Source organism: Trachypithecus francoisi, unplaced genomic scaffold (assembly GCF_009764315.1).
Source record: "Trachypithecus francoisi isolate TF-2019V2 unplaced genomic scaffold, Tfra_2.0 Lachesis_group8, whole genome shotgun sequence".
Taxonomy (NCBI): Eukaryota; Metazoa; Chordata; class Mammalia; order Primates; family Cercopithecidae; genus Trachypithecus; species Trachypithecus francoisi.
This window is the reverse complement of record NW_022681473.1, coordinates 25184081-25204911: the sequence shown is the minus strand read 5'-3', so window position 1 is coordinate 25204911 and position 20831 is coordinate 25184081.

The window sequence follows — 20831 nt, the reverse complement described above, 5'->3', positions numbered from 1 at the left end:
TTGCTTGATGTGGGACATCCATCTTTTCCAGCCATTGAACATTGGTCCTCCTGTTTCTCAAACCTTTGGACTTGGACTCAGTCTTATACCATTGCTTCTCCTCGCTCTCAGGCTTTCAGGTTTGAACTAAAACTATAAGACTGGGTTCCTTAGGCCTCAAGCTTATAGATGGCAGATCATGGGACTTCTCAATCTTCTTAATTACATTAGCCAACTTCTCAAAATAAATGTCTTCCTATATATATCCTATTGGTTCTGTTTCTCTGGATAACCCTGATTCACACACTTGGGTTAGACTCTCTTTCTCTCAGAATTGTATCTGTTCTTTTATCTTCTGCATTCCAGAGAAGAAGAGCAACCACCTGCATCTATGCTGTTCAAAAACATTCAAATTTCTTTCTCGTATATTCTTATGTTACTTTTTCTTCAGTTTCATTAATTTAACTGAGATATATCTTTTTTTTTTTTTTTTTTGTGAGAAGGAGTTCTACTCTGTCACCTAGGCTGGAGTACAATGACACAATCTTGGCTCACTGCAACTTCTGCCTTCCGGATGCAAGCGATTCTCTTGCTTCAACCTCCTGAGTAGCTGGGATTACAGGCTCCTGCCACCATGCCCAGCTAATTTTTGTATTTTTAGTAGAGACAGAGTTTCACCATGTTGACCAGGCTGGTCTGGAACTCCTGACCTCAGGTGATCTGCCCACCTCAGTCTCCCAAAGTGCTGGGATTACAGGCATGAGCAACCATGCCTGGTCTTACTGGGATATATCTTTTTTTTTTTTTTTAATAGCTCGCTCTGTCGCCCAGGCTGGGGTGCAGTGGCGTGATCCTGGCTCACTGCAACCTCCATCTCTCGAGTTCAAGAGATTCTCCTGCGTCAGCCTCCCGAGTAGTGGGACTACAGGCATGTGCCACCACGCCTGGCTATTTTTTTGTATTTATAGTAGAGATGGGATTTCACCGTGTTAACCAGGACGGTCTCCATCTCCTGACCTCATGATCCACCCCCCTTGGCCTCCCAAAGTGCTGGGATTTACAGGTGTGAGCCACCGCACCCAGCCTGAGATATATCTTATGTCATTGTTTCTATCAGTTTCTCCCAGAACACAATGATTGTTTTCAACTTAAGATGTAGGTTTTTGTGTTAGAAAAGCTTTATTTTATACTAGTTTTTTTTTTTTTTCTCTTCTATTTATTTTTTTTCATCTTTGTCAGGAACAATGTTTATGTGGATGAATAGTCTTTTCTTTATGATCAGGTAGCACACTTTTCTAGCATATATCAGTGTTCCTTTTAATTTCATGTATATGTTGTCTTTTGGCTACATATCTATATATACACACACATTTATAAAAAACATGCCTTTATTTCTTTTTTTTTTTTTTACTTTTACTATGGCTTTCATTCTTATAGCAGTTTTGTGTATCATTCTATTGTTCTCTGAGTTTTGATATCACACTTTTCATCTTTTTTTCTTTCATTCTTTTCTTGAATGTCGATAATGTTTTAGCCCTTTTTAAAGATAGCTCATGTTGTCTGCAATTTTTGAGACTATGGATAATATTGTGATTGTGCCTTTTACTTGTTTTTTGCTTGTGTTCCTTTTCTCATTGAAAAGTGTTTACGTTTTTGCAGATTTTATTCATGGGACGCGTGAGTTCCTTAGTATTTGTTAATATTCATAAAAGGGACCAGCTGTTTGCTAAGGAATAATACAGGGAGTAAAAATACTGCGTCAGAAACCTTTACTTGGATTTGTTGTCTCAAACACCTTCTCACACAACATGTTATTTTCTTCACTCCACAGAAAAGAGCACATTTCTCTTTAGTCTTTCTTTTTAAGAGGTCAGTGTCATGGCAAAGCTCTCCATGTTTCAGACGCTACAGATTTCAATGTGGTTCTCACAGACTCTTCTTTTTTCCCCCCTAACTCCTATAGTAATCTTCAGCTAGGATGTTCAGTTATATAGACAATAGAATTGTCTTGTTGGAACATTTTCACTGTCATCTCACCTCTCACCTGACATTCTGTGGTATTGAACTTTGTCTCTATGGGGATATTTCCCACCTTCCTAGTGGTTTCTTCACAGCCTTAGATTGCCTGCTTTAAATCAAAGCATCATTGAATATGCCTTTCAGGACAGTGACACTTACTTTGCAGGAAATCTGTATGCTGCCGGCCATGCAAGACACCATGTGTAAGCTCTCAGCATGCTCCCCTGTCACAGACATTACAGTATTTGGCAGAGGTATGTCAAGGTTACTGGCTCAGAGCTGTGGGACTTCCGTTGCTTTGTGAAGTCCTGTATATCTCTCAAAGTTTTACTTCTTTACTTTTCATTGTGGCGTTCCAAAGAAACAATGGAATAAAAAAGACCTCACTTGATGATTATTAATGAGAAATTATTCTAAATATTTTCAAACAGAATAATATAACCCAAATAGGTATAAACCTATGAAAGAAAGACCTCTCATTTGTAAATTAAAAATAAAATTTTAAGTCCATCAGATGACTAATGGACCCCCACCCCAGCCAAGAGCATTCCAAAATAAACCTGAAATTCTAGTTCAGGCCATGATGGGAAGCAGGGATTAGATATGCCTCATTATACCCTCCTCCCTTTAGAATCCAGGCATAACATTTCAGCATCAACATTAAAACAGATCTTAAGACTGACAAAACAGAGTTTTTGTAGCAATAAGACACCAAATTCCAACCTGACTTCAGTATAGCATCACATGACAGATAGCAGGCCCTGAGAGAAACTGAAGTATTTTATTCTAAAATATATTTATTTGCCATATTTTGAAGTGACCCTGCAAAACTGTCTCTTCCTGAGAAAATCCACATTCTCTAGAGAATCCCCTTCTCTTTCCAGGTCTTTTCCCCAATCCAGGAGAGAATTAACTAAGAGCCTTGCACTTTTTAAGTTCGACAGGAAACATTTATAATCTATTCTCTCTGAAGCCTGCTACTTGGAGGCTTCGTCTCCATAAGAACTTTGTTCTCCAAATCCCTTATCTTAACCCAGACATTACCTTCTATTTATTCCAGGTCTTTATACAATAACTCTCTCAACCAATTGCCAATCAGAAAATCTTTGAGTCCACCTATGACCTCGAAGCCCCCCACGCCCCTATAACCTTGCTTCAAGTTGTCCCACCTTTCTGGACCAAACCAATGTACATTTTACAAGTGTTGATTGATGTCTTATGTCTCCCTGAAATTTATAAAACCAAGCTGTAGCCTGACCACCTGGGCACATGTTCTCAGGATCCCTGCTGGTGTGGCACAGGTCATTTTTCCTCATATTTGACTCTGAATAAATCTCTTCAAATATTTTACAGAGTTTGACTCTTTTGTTGACAAATTCAATACACATTTCCTGGAGACCTACTGTGTTTTAGCCACTGGAGAGACAAAAACATATTAAGAAATGAAATAAAAGGAGAGGCAGAGTTTGCAAAAGGCCAAGAAGGTCAGTTGATAGGGACAGTTGCTCTGGAAAAGGCAGACAAGTTGTAGAAAAGAGAAGAATACAATGGTACCTACTGATAAACATAGTAACGTCTCTATTTCTTTCTATATTAAAGCCTATATTACCATATATGTCTCCAGTGGACCTTTTGCTTGATAGGGCCCACCTAACCTAATGGTTTAAAGGTCTTGAAGTCAGAAGACAACAGCCTGGACAATATGAGAAGAAGAGATAATGACCTTTCATCTGAGGCTGTTCCGAAGAAAAATTACTAGCTTTTTCCAAACTTTAGCACAAAGAGGAGTCCAGGGCAAACCTTGAGGCCAATTATGAGCAATTACTGCTTTCAGTTTTATATGTCATAAGAGAATATAGAGTAGAGTAATTGCAAAAAATAATTTTAAAAAATTAACACTTATCAAGTACTTCTACTACGTATAGCCTTGTCCTAAGCACCTTACTCATGTAATATTCACATCAGTCTTGTGGGGTCAACAGTCTATGGCCACTGTTTTACCAATAGGGAAACTGAGACACGAGAAGTTAATTAACTGTACTAATGGTACAGAATGAAAAACTGACAGTTGAGATTAATCTCCATTCTGAATAATTCCACAGCCTTCCCATTTTAGTCACCATGCTCAGCAATCTGATGAAAGTTTTTCGTGGTTTAGAGCAATCACTGTTTAAGCCCACCCAGTTCCCTGTGTTGTGGGTACATGCATCTCGGAGGAAATGTAAAGTGCCATGTAACCCATTCTCAACCCCGCCCAAAAAATAGCCAGAAAGGAAACAATTGCAGTGTTTATATTGGGTAGAGTTTGTGGTTTGTTGATTGCTCCCACCCTCTGTGCTCATTCCTGTGCTTTAGAATGTGTCATACACTGCTTGTGCACAGTCAATTATATCATATCTCTTGATTCACCTTGTCTCTAGGACTCAGCTCCCTGACATAAAGTCTTTCTCCAGTCCTCTTTCCAATAGCAGTAGGAAGCTGGGTTGTACAAAGGTATTCCTCCCAAGTAAGCTTTTCTTCTTGGGACTCTAAGTACCTTGTGTCAACATTAATATTTTTACACTATTTTCCCTGGAATTGTATCACAAGTCATACTCTTCTCAGCTAGAAAAAGTGATAATTTCAGTTACTAAATCTTTTACTCAAAAGTAATCGCAAACAGTCAAAATGAGTTGCTTTTTTGAATATTGGGGCTTGGGGGGATGAAAGGAAATATTGGTAGGCTACAAATATAGGTAAATATAATTATAGCAGTGTGCAAAAGACAGGAGTTATTTAGTTATGAGGGGGAGGTAAGCAAACCAAAAATTATCTTGTTTGGAAGAAAAATATTTTGGCAGAACAGATTAGGAGGTAGAACTTTGTCTTTCATTGTATAGGGAAAACCTCATCGTTTGGGTAATGAAAGAATACTTGTTAAAGAGTGAGTGGGTAGATTATTGCTATTAATAATAACAGTCAATCCTTAAAGAGAAGAGTACAGGTTGCCTATAAGATATATAAACACACATACAGGCACACACAAGTTCATTTTTCCCTACAATAATCCATGATAGAAAGTGCTTCTTTCTTCATTTATAAATTTCTCACTATTTTTACAACCACTAATATAAAATCAGGAAATAAAAGTGTAAACACTTTACGTAATTTGCTGAAGATCTTACACCTATCGGTAGCACAAGAAATCAAACCCAAGCAGCATCAGAAAAATTTCAGAGTCCAGGTATGGAAATATGATATTATGTGACTTATTTTTTCTTTTTTTTCAGAGAAGGGTCTCACTCTATCACTAGAATGGTGCAGTTGTGCAATCATAGCTCACTGCAGCCTTGAACTCCTGGGTGCAACAGTCCTTGTGCCTCAGCTTCCCAAGTAGCTGGGACTACAGCCACCCTGCCCAATTAATTTTTGTTTGAAGCGTTTTGTAGAGTTGGGGATCTCACTATGTTGCCGAGGCTGCTCTTAAACTTCTGGCTCAAGTAATCCTCCTGCCTTAACTTCCTAAACTACTGGGATTACAGGCATGAGCCACTGCACCCAGCCAGTGACTTATAATATTTCAATATATACAGGTTAATCATTGTAGTAGCCACTCTCCAAAATGACTTTCAACCCCAGCTCCTCTCCAGGCTATCGGGCCTTCATCTTCTGACTGATAGTAATACCACTGCTTTCCTAAAATCTTCTTGATTGAACTGAGTCATGCTATGAGCTTCCCTAGTTCTCCAGCTTGCAGATAGCCTATTATGGGATGTTTCAGCCTCCATAATTGCCTAAGCCAACTCCCCCAATGAATTCCCTCTCATCTATCTATCTATCTGTCTGTCTGTCTGTCTGTCTGTCTATCTATCTATCTATCTATCTTCATCATCATGATCATCATCATCATCATCATCTATCTATCTATCTTTATATCTATCTATCCACCTATCATCTATCTACTATTGGTTCTATCTTCCTGGAGAACCCTGACTAATACAACAATAGATTATGGTAGCACTGAGGGTATGTTACTTGCCAGGTAGATAAAATCACAGAAATATTTCAGTTTTTGCCTTGGTCTTTTGGATTAATTGCTATGAGAGAGGCCAGTTCACATGTTGTGAAGATACTCAATTAACCCTGACAGGGGTGCCACATGAAGAGGAAATAACTTGTAATACCAACTTGACAATATTTTGTGTGAGGTACCTTGGGGATGGACCCTCCAACTTCAAACCATCAGATGCCTGCAGTTCCAGCTGAGATCTGATGCCAACCTCATGAAAGTACTAGAATCATAACTGTCAAACCAAACTGCTCCTGAATTCCTGAAACTGTAAAAGATAATAAGAGCAACTGTGATTATTTTAAGCCACACATTTTGAAATAGTATGTTAACTAGAAGTAGATAATTAACACATTCATAAATTTATTATATATTCATTAAAATGATTTTGTTGACAATAAATGTATATTAAAATTTCCTTCAATTATTTTACATTTTCCCCACTGCCTGTTATTTCAGACTTTGAAACAATTAGAACATCCTTATAAAAGAAAATAAAACAACCTAGAATAAAGGTCCATTCATCAAGAGTATAATTGAATTTTTTTGGAATCTCAAGATCACTAAAATTTTAATGTCAAGAGTTTTGTTTGTCTGTTTGTTTAAGCTCACTTTATGAAGAGCAAATGAGCAGTCAGTCAACAGTACCATGTGTCAACCAAACCAGTGGCAATGGTATATTGTTTGATTTTTTTGCGTTACAGAAACACAAAATAAAAATAACAGCAGGAGTGACCTCTGCACTCTACATTGAAGAAGTTCACGTTTCCATCCCTTGCTGTGTTTCCTTTGCGTGTCACCCTTGCCCCTCCAACAGGACTTTGAACACACTATTGCTAGTATTTTCTTATATCAGCTCCTAAGTTTGGCAACTGTATTATTTTCTTCTAGAAACATAGTAGAAATTTACTTTGAAATGCAGTAGAAAATCAATAAACATTATAGAAACAATGAGTAAATAAATGAATAAACAAAGGAAATGCTTCCTTTTTTTTTTTTTTTTGAGACGGAGTCTCGCTCTGTCGCCCGGGCTGGAGTGCAGTGGCCGGATCTCAGCTCACTGCAAGCTCCGCCTCCCGGGTTTACGCCATTCTCCTGCCTCAGCCTCCCGAGCAGCTGGGACTACAGGCGCCAGACACCTCGCCCGGCTAGCTTTTTGTATTTTTTAGTAGAGACGGGGTTTCACCATATTAGCCAGGATGGTCTCGATCTCCTGACCGCGTGATCCGCCCGTCTCGGCCTCCCAAAGTGCTGGGATTACAGGCTTGAGCCACCGCGCCCTGCCGGAAATGCTTCTTTATAAAAATATTAAAAATAAAATTAAGCCTCTATGGCAGATCGCATTTTCCAATAAAACAGCTTCAATGATATTACATATTTCGTTTACTCTTCTACCGTTGTGCCCTGCCCCTCACAAGAGGCAGAGTCTAAGTACCTTCCCCTTGGACCAGGACAGGTCTTTGTGAGTGCCTTGTCTAACAGATTATGGTGAGTGTTATGTGAGCTCTTAAGTTGTTCCATAAAAATAAGTTATGGCATTTTTCTCTTTCTTTTGGAAAATTCATCCGTGGTATCCAGCCACCAAACTATGAGAAAAGCTAAGGCCACACAAAAAGATCATATATAAATGTTCTGACCAATAGCCCCACTAAGGTTTCAGAGAACAACCAGCATTAACTGCCAGAAATTGGAATGAGAAAGCTTTGAAATGACACCAATCCCAGCTGTTTTATGACTGCAACTGCATGAGAAATCCTGAGAAGAAACCACTTAGTTGAGCCCAGTTAACCTCCCAAAATTACAATAATATGAGACAGGCTAAAATAATTTCATTCTCTGATATGTTTTTTGTATATAGCACTTTCCTCTCCAATAAGACTTTGAATAATTATTCCTATCATTTTGTTACATAAGCAGCTAAATTTTGTCTTATTCTTCTGTGGGGCTAACATGGCATCTGGATTATAATAAAAATTGAATAACTAATTAATGACTAAATAAGAAATGACTATATGAATAATAAAAACGAATGCTGCTTTGTATAAATACTAAAAAAAAAGGTTTTCAGTAGGTTATATTTTCCAAAATATTCTTTTTTTTTTTTTTTAAATATTCTTATAATAAGTTTGGGATAGTTTGTTATGCAGAAATAACTGGAATAGCCTTCTTTTAGTCCCAATGTACATCCTCTCTTGAATCTCTTTTTAGTATTTGTATTGCTATTACTGTGAGATCATTCAAGAAAAAGACAGCAAAAATCAATCCCAGAATACTGCAGTTTACTTCCTGACATTGCCACTTTTTAGTTATGAAAATCTGGACTTTACTTAACCTCTTAAAGTCAATATGTCATGATTTTAAAAACTTAAAAAACATATTAATTGAACTACTCTTTACCCCAGAATATTCTGTGTACTTCAAGACAGAGTTTATTTGGTAGATAGATAGATAGATAGATAGATAGATAGATAGATATAGAATTATTTGGCAACATTTAAACTCAAGATATTTCAGGTAAATATCTAGGTTTCTGGCTTCTTTTAGATGAAAATGAGTAGAATGCTGTCTTCAGTTTGGTACAGCCTTGCTACTTATGGTCTCAAAATTCATGGCATAACGTCCTATGTAGTTGACTGAGTTTATAGCCACTGTTCCAAATTGTTAAAGCTGTATTAGGCATTATTTTTATTCCAATGGGTATGTTCTTTTACCAGTTCTTACAAAAAGAGTTACTTAATTATTTTTATTTTAGTTGGTTTTTCCAGATTTGGTATAAATGATCTTGTTTAGCTTTGAATTCATTCATTCATTCATTTAGTCATTCATTCAGATTTTTAGAGATTTTTATATGTATTAGACATTTGCTAGGTAGTCTTCTGGGTGTTACAACATCGCTTTGTAAATATTAGTTTGCTCCCCAAACACAAAGCCACATAGTTAGGAGTTCATAGATAGGACAGAATCCTCAGGCACAAGACTGGTGTTGCTTCTAGCTTAAGACTTAGAAAGGACATTCCTGTGGTAGAAATCAGAATCGATTTAGGTTACTGCTGTCTAAAAGAATATTCTGCAATGATAAAAGTATTTCAAATCTTTGTTGTTCAGTATCACAGCTATTAGTCACATGTGGCTAGTGAGATTGAGGACATAAATATTTAATTTAATTTACTTTCAACTAACTTCAATTTAAATTTAAACAGTCACAAGTAGCCAGTGGCTACAGAATCATACAGCACAAATCTAAGCTTTATTGACTTCTTAATGAACTAACACGGAGGCAAATAGACAGTGATATTATTGTCAGTGTCAGTGTTCTTTTGGAACCTGGATAGAATGTTAGAGAGGGAGAGCATTGATTAAAACAGTGAAAAGCATCACCGAGGAAATATTAGGCATTGAGAAATTATCAGTGAAAAACGAGACAACAAAGTCAACCAGTCTTTTGTTAAAATGAGTTCTAGCCTACAGAGAGAATAAGGGAACGTTCGAGTTAAAAGGGAGCCTGTAGGCATCATCTTGTTTAGCCTTACTTTCTAGGAGACAAAGCCCCAGCGAAGGCATCTTGACCAAGATCACAACTACTCAGCAGCAAAACCTGATCAGAAACACACACCTCCTGGTTCCTGACCCAGGGTTGTCACTATGAATGTTTTCTGCAGTTTGCAAGCATAATCCAGATGCCTTGACCCAACTACAATTTGTCTATTTATTCATTAATTAAAACAGTGCCCCTAACACTTTTGAATAATATGATGCACTTTGGGCATCGTATTTATTTGGAATATTTCACAAACTTCTGAAAAAGGAGAAGAAATAATGTAGGGTTCTGTATACGTATATGCCAATTTTTTCGTTAGAAAAATAATCTGAGCAAACTGGAGATACGGACAGTTCTGTCATATGCTAACTTCTCAGGTAAAGGCAGCTTTCAAAACACGCTTCAACACAATCCTGGTGATGCTGTTACCGTGGAGACAGAAGCATCGGGAGGTTTTAAGAGCAGGGTGCAGGAAGAGACACTCAGAGCCCTGTTTTACATGCAGAGCCATCATTTGACTCTATTTTATGCAGCACTGCTGCAATTTTTGATCAAACAAGTGCAAAATGGTAACAGTCTTGACAACAGCTCCGTATAAAAGGTCAGTCAGCTTTTGACTGTGTTTCTTGTCTTTTCCCTTTTTTAAATCAGAGGCTGTGAAAGAGCTGGAGAGGTTTCCCTTTAGATAGCTACAGAAAATACTGTAGGCATTAAGTGTGTGTTGATTTTAATCAAATACGATATTGGTATCTTTCAGCTTTAACTCCTCAACCCTATTACAGCAGTGAATGGCACAATAAAATTATGGACCTCCTTTTATGTTTGTTAGCATACATCAAAGATCTTGGGAAAGAGGGATGTTAGATAATGAATTCTTTTGTGTTATTAATGAACTTTACATGTAAACACCAATTCATTCAAGAATTTTTTTTTTAATCTAGAGACAGCTCCATGAGAGAAATTATGAAGAACACATAAAAGTATTCTACTTTGTTTGAATTTTTTTTAAGTATCAATTTGTAATTTTGACTACTCCAGATCGAAAGAAATGATACTGACATACTCATCTTTGTATACCCTGGGCCTGGCACAATGTCTGGCACAGAGAAGTCACCTCATAAATGTTTCCCCAATGACAGATTACTTAGATGCATATGCAGTTCCTATTTTCAGGGCATTTACTCTCTTGGTAAGGAATATCTAAATCTGATTGTATCCTGCTTGATGATTTTTAAATGGCTGCCTCTGAATGATTTATGAGTGAATGAATGAACTAGAAATCATCATTCAACTTATTCACGGATCCATTCATTTAGTGCCTAAACTCCAAAGCTGTATGTTCAACAAACTCCTTTTGGTTTCCCTGATGTTCAACCGAAGTTAGTAGTGTAAAATCTCCCCTGTAGAAAAAATGCAAATACATGGTAGCTCTAAGAGAAGAAATGAGACAAAGCCTAGGTTTTGAAATGCACAGTACCAAGAAAATGGCACTCGACTCATTTTTATTTCTTGCCCTGAGAAAGAATAGGCAGCTTAAATTTAGGTCTCCCAGGGCAACAGGGATATGAATTAACTCAGTACCACCTACTCAAGCTAATCTCTGCCATCAGAATCACGATGGCTTCTATGTAAGGATAATGCAATAAAAAGAAGATGGCTCTGGGGCACAGTTATAATCTGCTTTATAATTCGAAAACCTCCATTTAAAAAGCAAATTTAACTCCTACTTGACTGTTGCAGTAGGTGCCATCTTCCAGGGACAGAGAAAAAGCCGCATCTTTGCATAGTAATATTTCTTAGTCTTGATCCTAACAGAAACACAACTGTAAAGGAGAAGCTATTTTGGTTACCAGACATCTTTAAACTGGTCATCTCATTTGTTGGCACACTTCATCAATTTTGAAATTATAAAGACTATGTGCTGCTTGCCTTTTTGAGTCCAGATGAATTAGTTTCTTTTGAAGGTCTTTTAAAACTTCACATCAGGTAGCGTGACTTTTGGTTATGGAAGACATTGTCTTGAATCAAACAAAATGAACTTTTGTATAATTGTGTATTTAATTGAAGTACATCTCATCAAGTACTTCAATTAAAACACTAATGCTGAAAATTTTATAAATTTATTTATACATATTTATAATAAATTTTATCTGTTTATAAATATTGAAATAATTATACAGACACTGATGTTTACATTTATTTTTAGTTCACTGGAAAGACAGGAATAAATTTTCCTGTAAGTAATACATTATAAATAAAACCAGAGTTTAAATTGTTCATTACCCACTTTCATTTCCTCCTCTGCCCCTTGCTTCCTGTAGATTTGGAAGAATGTGGATATGTAAATATTTATAAAAATATAAAAGATATATAGCCTTTTATTTTGTGTTTAGCTACAGTGTATTTTATATAAATATTTGTGTTTTTTTAAATATAGACTTAGTTGTGTGACTATACTATATCTTAGACATTTTCATATCCATAGCCATTGATGGGCCTATATGTTTTTCCGGTTTCTGACTATTACACAGTGTGTGTGTGTTCAGAATGTCTTAAGCTATGAGGTGTAGTATATTTTGTTAATACATTTTAAGGTAGCACATCTTTCTATATCCTTTCTTCTTTTCTCAAACAATTTCTATCAACAAGGGCTCTTGACCAAACACAACAGAAGCTGACTCTGGCTGTGTTGTAGGACTTTCTCCATAGTTCAGCTGAAAATGGGGTCCTTGTCACACAGCCATGAAAGATTAGGCTTGCAGAAACTTTGAAGGGGGAGGCCAGGCACCGTGGCTCACGCCTGTAATCCCAGCATTTTGGGAGGCTGAGGTGGGCAGATCATGAGGTCAGGAGATCGAGACCACCCTGGCTAACATGGTGAAACCCCTGTCTCTACTAAAAATACAAAAAAAAAAAAAAAAAAAAATTAGCCGGGCATGGTGGTAGGCGCCTGTAGTCTCAGCTACTCGGGAGGCTGAGGCAGGAGAATGGCATGAACCCGGGAGGTGGAGCTTGCAATGACCTGAGATTGCACCACTGCACTCCAGCCTGAGCAACAGAGCGAGACTCGGTCTCAATAAAAGAAAAAAAAAAAAAATCTTTGAAGGGTGAGAAAAATTGAATTTATTGGGTGAAAAGAGAAAAAAAAAGAAGAAAAAGAAGGGGGAGGCGGGGAACAGATTCTCAGCAAAGGGAGAGTCCTGCCAGCAGGCTTCCTGGCTCACAGACTGAATCCTAGGTACCACCTTGGATCAGGAGAAGCCAGGCTTCTACCCTCTGCAAATGGCGCGAATTTCCAAGGTTCCACCCCAGTACACACTCCCCACTGAGGCAGGCCAGTGGGAGATTTTGCGAGGAAGCTGTTTTTTTTTTTTTTTTGGCTGTCTCGGCTGTTTGAGCAGAAGTATGTTTTTTTAAACAGGTTACTGGAAGGTTCACAAAGTAATTGGAAGGCCTAGCATCTTCCTACTGCACTAAATCTGTGCTTCCAAGAACAATGACCCAAACTGTACTGCAGAACCGGCCTTACAACGAACCCACAACCCCTGCTGTGCTTCCCTGATAAGGGTTAGAGGGAATCATACTGTTAACTGCCTCTTCGCACTAAATTTGAACTTGCATTCACTGTGTATCTTCCAGGCTGCCACAATTTCCACTGAAAGAAAGAGGCCTTTGCTGTCACCTGAACCTAGCGAGGGAAGGAAGAGACAGAGAAAAAGAAGACAGAGAGACAGAAAGATTACGAGAGAGAGACATGGAATCTATAGTGTTTTATTTTGTGTTTCAGTAGAGTGTATTTTACATAAACGTGTTTTTTTCAGATATAGACTTGTCTGACTATACTATATTTTACACATTTTCATATCCATAGCCATTTATGTAGTTTTAATAAATATCTCCTTAATTTAACATAAAAGTTCTTGAGCAAAAGGAAAAAAGTCCACTATTTAATATATCTCTATTGCTTCACATTTAACAACTATTTAATGACTATTTGCTAATTTATTTTCTAATCAAAGCAATCATTACATTTAAAGTATTAAGATCACAATTCACTGAAAAAAAATTACCCAAAGAAAAATATGCTAAAACCTCTTTACTTTTATTAGATTATGGGATTCTGGTTAAACACAAAGCAGAATTTATCTTTTTACTAACATGGAAAAGTATTCTGCATAGGTATTAATTTAAGGGACTTCTAGATAGTTATATTTTTACATTAGCTAAGAAAGAAGTTCATGTGTCTCTATTACATGTTACTTGTATTTGCTCTGTGGTCATCATAAGTACTTCTTTTCACCTATTATTTAGTAAGAATCCTTACTATTTACAATATTTATCTTTTAACTCATTAATGTGTCAGTTAAAATCATCTTCCCAGAAAATATCATCATGCAGGGTGTTGTTAAAATAGAAGAGTTTACATCATTTAAATGCTTCACCCACAATCTTGTCCCAGCATAACAGTCTTAACAGGAGATGCCAAATGTACACTTCACAAAATCCTATGTACTTCAATTGTAGAACACATTTTATATGAAAGCTATACCAGTCAGTATGTGGATGGGGAGGAGGTAAGACAGTAGCTGGTGACAGACACAGAAAATTTAAAAGAAAATTCACAAGTAGGACTGGCTAGTTAAATTTATACTTCTAATTGAAGACACAGCTACAACAGCAATTTGAAATGTTGGTAATATCCTAATCTTACATCTTTAAGGGAGAGAACTTATTTCTTATTATTAAATGTTATAAAATTTTATTTATCTTAGAAAATATTATGAGTAATTTAAATAAGGATGAAAATGTGTTCCAGGACCAAGAAGAGAAATGTACTCTCTCAGCCAATGTAATCCATTCAACAGCGAGGAGAATTGGTATGCAGGTAAGGTAACTGCAAGTCTGTCTTAAAGCTCTCTTTCCTAAATAGACACTGTGACATTGAAGGACTATTAAAAGTCTAATTTTCACACATAGGTTTTTTTCCTTCCAATAGTGTCAATCTTAGGTCTGTTCTCAAGACATCACCATTTTAGAATCAAAAAATAGTGAATCCATGCCAAAAAATATAACAAATCACTGTTAATTGTTTTCAAGATACAATTCTGTGTCGGTGATTATGAGTGTTTGTATGGTGGTTTTTACAGTTGTTGTTATTTAAAAACTGTCCTTGGGAAAACAGCATCTAAAAATGCACCATTTCATTTTCATAGAAGAGTGAAGGGACAGAATACACAACCACCTTTACAGCAAGCCATCATTGTTAGAACAAAGGAACACAGACTAACAGTATAAATCAAAGAGCAGTAATGGAACAGGAATGCACAGCTTGGCAGGTTAAAAGCAATTAGTAAATAACAAAGGTGGCTTTGAAGGTATGAAGCTCACTTTTTGGCTCCGCTGGGTAATATCAGCTGTGGAGTCTTAGTCATGCTTTCAGCTAGAGATATTTATAGGCTGTAACACTGGCTGTAATGCTGAGTATTCTCTTTTGTAGTACACTTACACTTTCTCTGATTAAAAAGTGGAAAAACCTTCAAATGAAGACAAACCATGGGCATGGCTATCTTTCAGTAATTTGAGAGCAACCATGCTGTCTTATATATTGACATGCTGCCAATGTCTATTTCAGTCTCTGGATAGAGTGAATCCTGAAAAAAAGTTTACTAAACAAATGCATAAATAAAACAAAAATAAACAAATGAACAAATGACCATGTGGGATGGAAAACCAGTCTGGTACCACCATTCAGGAATTTAATAACAGGCTTTCAACATTTTTAGATCTGTCCATCGGGTTATATTGTCACCCTTCATTCACCTACTGATTTCGTTTCAATAACAATTCCTTGAGTGCCTGCTGTTTGCCAGACGTGACAGATACTATCCTATATACCAGATGAATGGATACAAATTAATACAATAGTCCTTAAAGAGTTTTTTTTTTTTTTTTTGAGGTGGAGTCTCGCTCTGTCGCCCAAACTGGAGTGCAGTGGCCATATCTCAGCTCACTGCAAGCTCCGCCTCCCAGGTTTACACCATTCTCCTGCCTCAGCCTCCCGAGTAGCTGGGACTACAGGCGCCCGCTACCTCGCCCGGCTAGTTTTTGTATTTTTAGTAGAGATGGGGTTTCACCGTGTTAGCCAGGATGGTCTCGATCTCCTGACCTCGTGATCCGCCCACCTCGGCCTCCCAAAGTACTGGGATTACAGGCTTGAGCCACCGCGCCCGGCCTAAAGAGTTTTTAAACAATGTTTAAACTGTGATACAATATGATAATGACATAGGATTTTTGTCAGTCACTTTGCCAGAGTGGAGACATCCAGCTGATGATGCCCCTTCCCAAGAATTGCTTGGACCCAAGCTTGCCACAGGATATGCCCCATCTACTTGGACCACTGGGCCACGTCTGTCTTGCACTCTGGTGCAGATCCCATGGCCACTGTGACTGCACACTCAGCCCCTGCCAGGAAGGGGTGTGTGAGCAAGCAAGTCAGGGTCCAGTCTGCCATTCCAAGTGCCACTGCTGCTTCCCGTCATGTGGGGCAGCTGCTTTCCACCTGCAGAGGGTGGAGGGCCACAGTGTTACAGCCTCCTCTGTACCTGCATTGGTGGGTCCCTAGTTCTTGTCCCAAGTCCAAGAAGAATGAGGTTATGCAACAGTTAAAGGGTGAGGAGGTCAGATAATAACTTTAGGGAGCTACACAACACTTCTTAGTAGAAAGGGGATGTGAGAGTGGTTCCCTACCTGAAGTTGGGTGGTCTCTCTCTCTCTCAGTGTGGCTGAATCAGGGACTTTTAGGGGCTCAAAATGGGGAGAGTGTGCTGATTGGTTTGTGAGTAAGCAAAAAAGTCTAAAACTAAGACACCACTCAAAGGTGAGCACGACAGTGAAAAAAATCAATTAGGGAAGTATAGATATATGTAAAATAGGTGAAGGGTGTGGATCAATCAGAAGAAAGTACGCCAAATGGGAAGAGAGGTTCTTAATTCGTTCCATGGTTTTACCAAGGACTTGTAGTTAGACTTTAAATTGTCTTCAGCTTGAAGGTCAGGTTTCACTGTGGAACCACCCCTGTCTGCCTAGGATTTGTCTGCCTCCTGCTGCTATCATTCTCCCCTCCGAAGAGGTACATCTAGCAGCTGTTAGGATAGGGACGATGACCCATCTTGAACCACTTCCTGCTGACAGGACATGCTGTTTTGGGAAACAGTAGTCAGATCTCTCTCAGAGGCCTATCTAGGGGTCCCCGTTAAAAGGGAGCCATCATCTGAAGCTCCGGTTGCATGACTGTTTAGAATGTGATGGACTGGAGGCAAGAAGAAAGAAACCAGGTTATTAAAAGACATATATCAAAATGAAACAAGGGGTAAGGACAGCTTAAAAATCCTGAGGTTGCTGACATGCCCAGATAACTGGTGGCTATAGTTATGCCTGCTAAGATTTGGGTACATGGAGCTTGGCTTTGGTTAGCTCCTTTGGTCTTATTTTCCCCAAAAAGAAACCTCTGGGTTATGGGCACCCTATTTACCCCATCATCGAGCAGGGTTTTTAGCATAATTGCCCAGAACCAGAATATTGATCCCAATTTTTACAATAATACCGTGACAAAGTTTAGCAGAAATTCCTGAAGGTGGTTCAGTGGATGGAATGACAAAATCAATCACATGAAGAAAGTTTAGCAGAGAAAGTTTTTGTTTTTGTTTGTTTTTTTAGTTATGTAAGTGTCCTGTAATGACAAGTTTGTTCTAAATATTAAGAATATTCTGCCTAGAAAACATAGAATCCTCAGAGAAAAAAATGCCAGTAACAAACAAGTTCAAAGAACAATGAAAAATTTGAAATATTTACAAAATATCCATTTCTTTCATAACTATCCCCACCTCCACAGGACACACATGGAGAATTAGTGCAGGACCAATGAAAAATATGATAGGGACAAATAGCAAAAGCTATGGGACAGAGATAAGCTGGGGAAAATTATTAGATTGCTAAAGGTTTTAAAGCTCATAAAGGTGTGCTTATGTGGTAGACGACCTTATCTGAGTCAAATAGAAAACGTAACTTACTGAGTTCCCCACTAGGTCATTCTATTTCCAGTTTGGTTTATCTGTCAGCACCTGGCTTTCACCCAACTAGAACCATTTTTTTTAACCTGTGTGAGAAGGGGTTTCATAGTTTCTTTAAACCACAGAGAAGCATTCATTTTCGCTACAAGGAAGACTTTGTACTCTTTCATTTCCAGTGGTGACAAACACCTCATGTGATAGAATGTGTTGCCTGAGATGCCAATGTCACAAATTCCACATCTACATTTGTCCTGTTGTGACTTTTTTTAAGAGACAAATTTGGAAGTAAAATTCCAGTTTTTCATCTTTTTTATTGGGTAGTGAATATGTAATACATATGGAAATGAAGAATTAACAGCCCTGAACCAACCAACTCAAAATCTCAGTGTACCGACTTCAAAAAGAATGCAGACTCAGAACTGACACCGTCTAATATGCATGAAAACAAAATGCAGCAGTGAGAAGGACAGCATAGTGTCCTTTCTGACCTGGGCCTGTGGAATCTTTTGGTGGTGTACACTCAACCAATTCCACTATTACACACCTGGTTTCAAGGCTTTTGTAGCTGTCGGAGAAGCCGCTCATTCGTTACCACCAAATCCTCTCATCTGATCAGCACCATGTTGCCTTAGAAGCTTGGAATCTACTGTTCAATTGTGAAAACACTAGACTGTGCACACCAATAGATTGTGCATATGCCCAACATACTTGTCTGTCTTCTTCCTCCCTATTCTTATCTTATCAAAAATGTTTTAAAATGCAGGTTTAAAAACTCTATTGGGCCAATATTCAGAGGGCCATATGTTTCCCCTCTACCTAGTCTCTAGTGCTGAGTTCATGCTATTTTTATGTATTTTATGGAAAAGAACAGAAGAATGATAATGGGTGTTGACATCTATACCATGGTGATTTATAGACTGACCCATTTACATTCTGAAAAATAAAGATCCAGCCGCACATAGTGGCTCACACCTGTAATCCCAGCACTTTGGAAGGCCAAGGCGGGTGGATCACCTGAGGTCGGGAGTTCAAGACCATCCTGATCAAAATGGAAAAACCCCACCTCTACTAAAACGACAAAATTAGCCAGGCATGGTGGTGGGTGCCTGTAATCCCAGCTACTCAAGAGGCTGAGGCAGGAGAATCACTTGAACCTGGGAGGCAGAGGTTGCGGTAAGCCGAGATCGTGCCACTGTACTTCAGCCTGGGCAACGAGAGCGAAATTCCGTCTCAAAAAATAATAATAAACAAATAAATAAAATAAAAAATAAAGATCCATCTGTACTGACAAAATGTCAGTCAGAACTTTTTAAGATAAAATTTCATTCCATTAATGTGTGTTCTTGATGCATTTTTACAAATTCCATTTAGGGCTTTAAAAATAACATAATTTTAACAAAGCATTCTTACAAAGAACAGACATGTTTAAGAGCATATTTCTACTATCTAGTCAATCAATCCCAATCTGTCTGTAACGTACATTTTTATATTCTTTGCTCTTTTAGGTGTGCAACTTTCAGGAGACACATGAGAACCAGAAACAAACAAAATATAGACAAAGAGTAAAACCAAACTTCCAATGTTTAGGAAGCATGTTAATGCTAAAACGGAAATTTCGTTGCACACTTTCAGCATAACAATTTGCGGCATTCAGTCAAAGAAGAACACATTGTTTTCCCTTCCCTCCTCATCTTCACTGAATAAATTTGGCGTGTGTGTGTTCTTTTAGATGTTTTCATGGTCATGTTTGTTTTCAAAATAGAACAGAAAATATAGAAGTACTGTATTTTTCTCATATAGTTATTCAGAGTACTTTTGTGGTCTAGTGAAGATTTGTGAAGAGTTGCTCCTCCCCTATCCCTGATTCAACTGCTTTCAAGTTTCTGTTCTGCTAGTGTTGATCTGTGCTTAAACAGGTAGTTATCCAGTACCCTGATATGTTCTCCTTAGAAATTCAAAAGCTGTCTTCAGGAAAAAGCTGATAAACTCATTTTTTCTAAGGGTATAAACAACAAACAGTTCAAAGCACTATCCTATCAAGGGATATTTAAATTTTAATGATCACAATAATTCATTCAGACTGAATATTTGTAATGTTGCACTCACAGGCAATGTCAAATTGGTAAAGGGAATTTGCTTACAGACTCTTGGGATGTGACTCATTTCAATTCTCCTGTGTGCTATTCTGTCTTCTAGGAAAGACAGTTCTGAGCATGTGTGTGGCCAGCACTATGAATGCTAGGCATTCAATCTTCATGTTTTCTACACAGACGTCACCTTAATCTTTTGGAAATAACTAACGTTATGGGTTGAATTGTGTCTCCCTGCCACACACACCCCCCAATCCCTCCACTTCCAACACACACAAAAGACATGTTTAAATTTCACCCCTAGCCGGGCGCGGTGGCTCAAGCCTGTAATCCCAGCACTTTGGGAGGCCGAGACGGGCGGATCACGAGGTCAGGAGATCGAGACCATCCTGGCTAACACGGTGAAACCCCGTCTCTACTAAAAATACAAAAACTAGCCGGGCGACGTGGCGGGCGCTGTAGTCCCAGCTACTTGGGAGGCTGAGGCAGGAGAATGGCGTAAACCCGGGAGGCGGAGCTTGCAGTGAGCTGAGATCCGGCCACTGCACTCCAGCCTGGGCGACAGAGCGAGACTCCACCTCAAAAAAAAAAAATAAATAAATAAATAAATAAATAAATAAATTTCACCCCTAGTAACTCAGAATGTAACGTTATTTTGAAATGGGGCCATTGCTGACAAAATTAGTTAAGGGAAGGTTATACTGCAGTAGGGTGGATCCTTCATCCAATATGATTGACATCCTTATAAGAAGAGGGAATGCGACATGAAGACACACAGAAGGACACCCTGTGAAGACTGAGGCGGATTGGAATAATGTATCTACAAGCCAAGGAGCTCCTGGGGATAACAGACACTGACAGAGGCAAGGAAGGATCATCCCCGAGAGGCTTCAGAGGAAGCACAAACCTGACAATAACTGGACTTTTAGACTTCTGGTTCCAGAACTGTGAGACAATACATTTATTTTATTTCAAACCACCCAGTTTATGCTACTCTGTTATGGTAGTCCTAGGAAACTAATGCAGCTGTTGATTTCACCTTTCTGTCTTTTTCCCCTTCCCTTCCCTTCCATTCCTTTCCCTTCCCT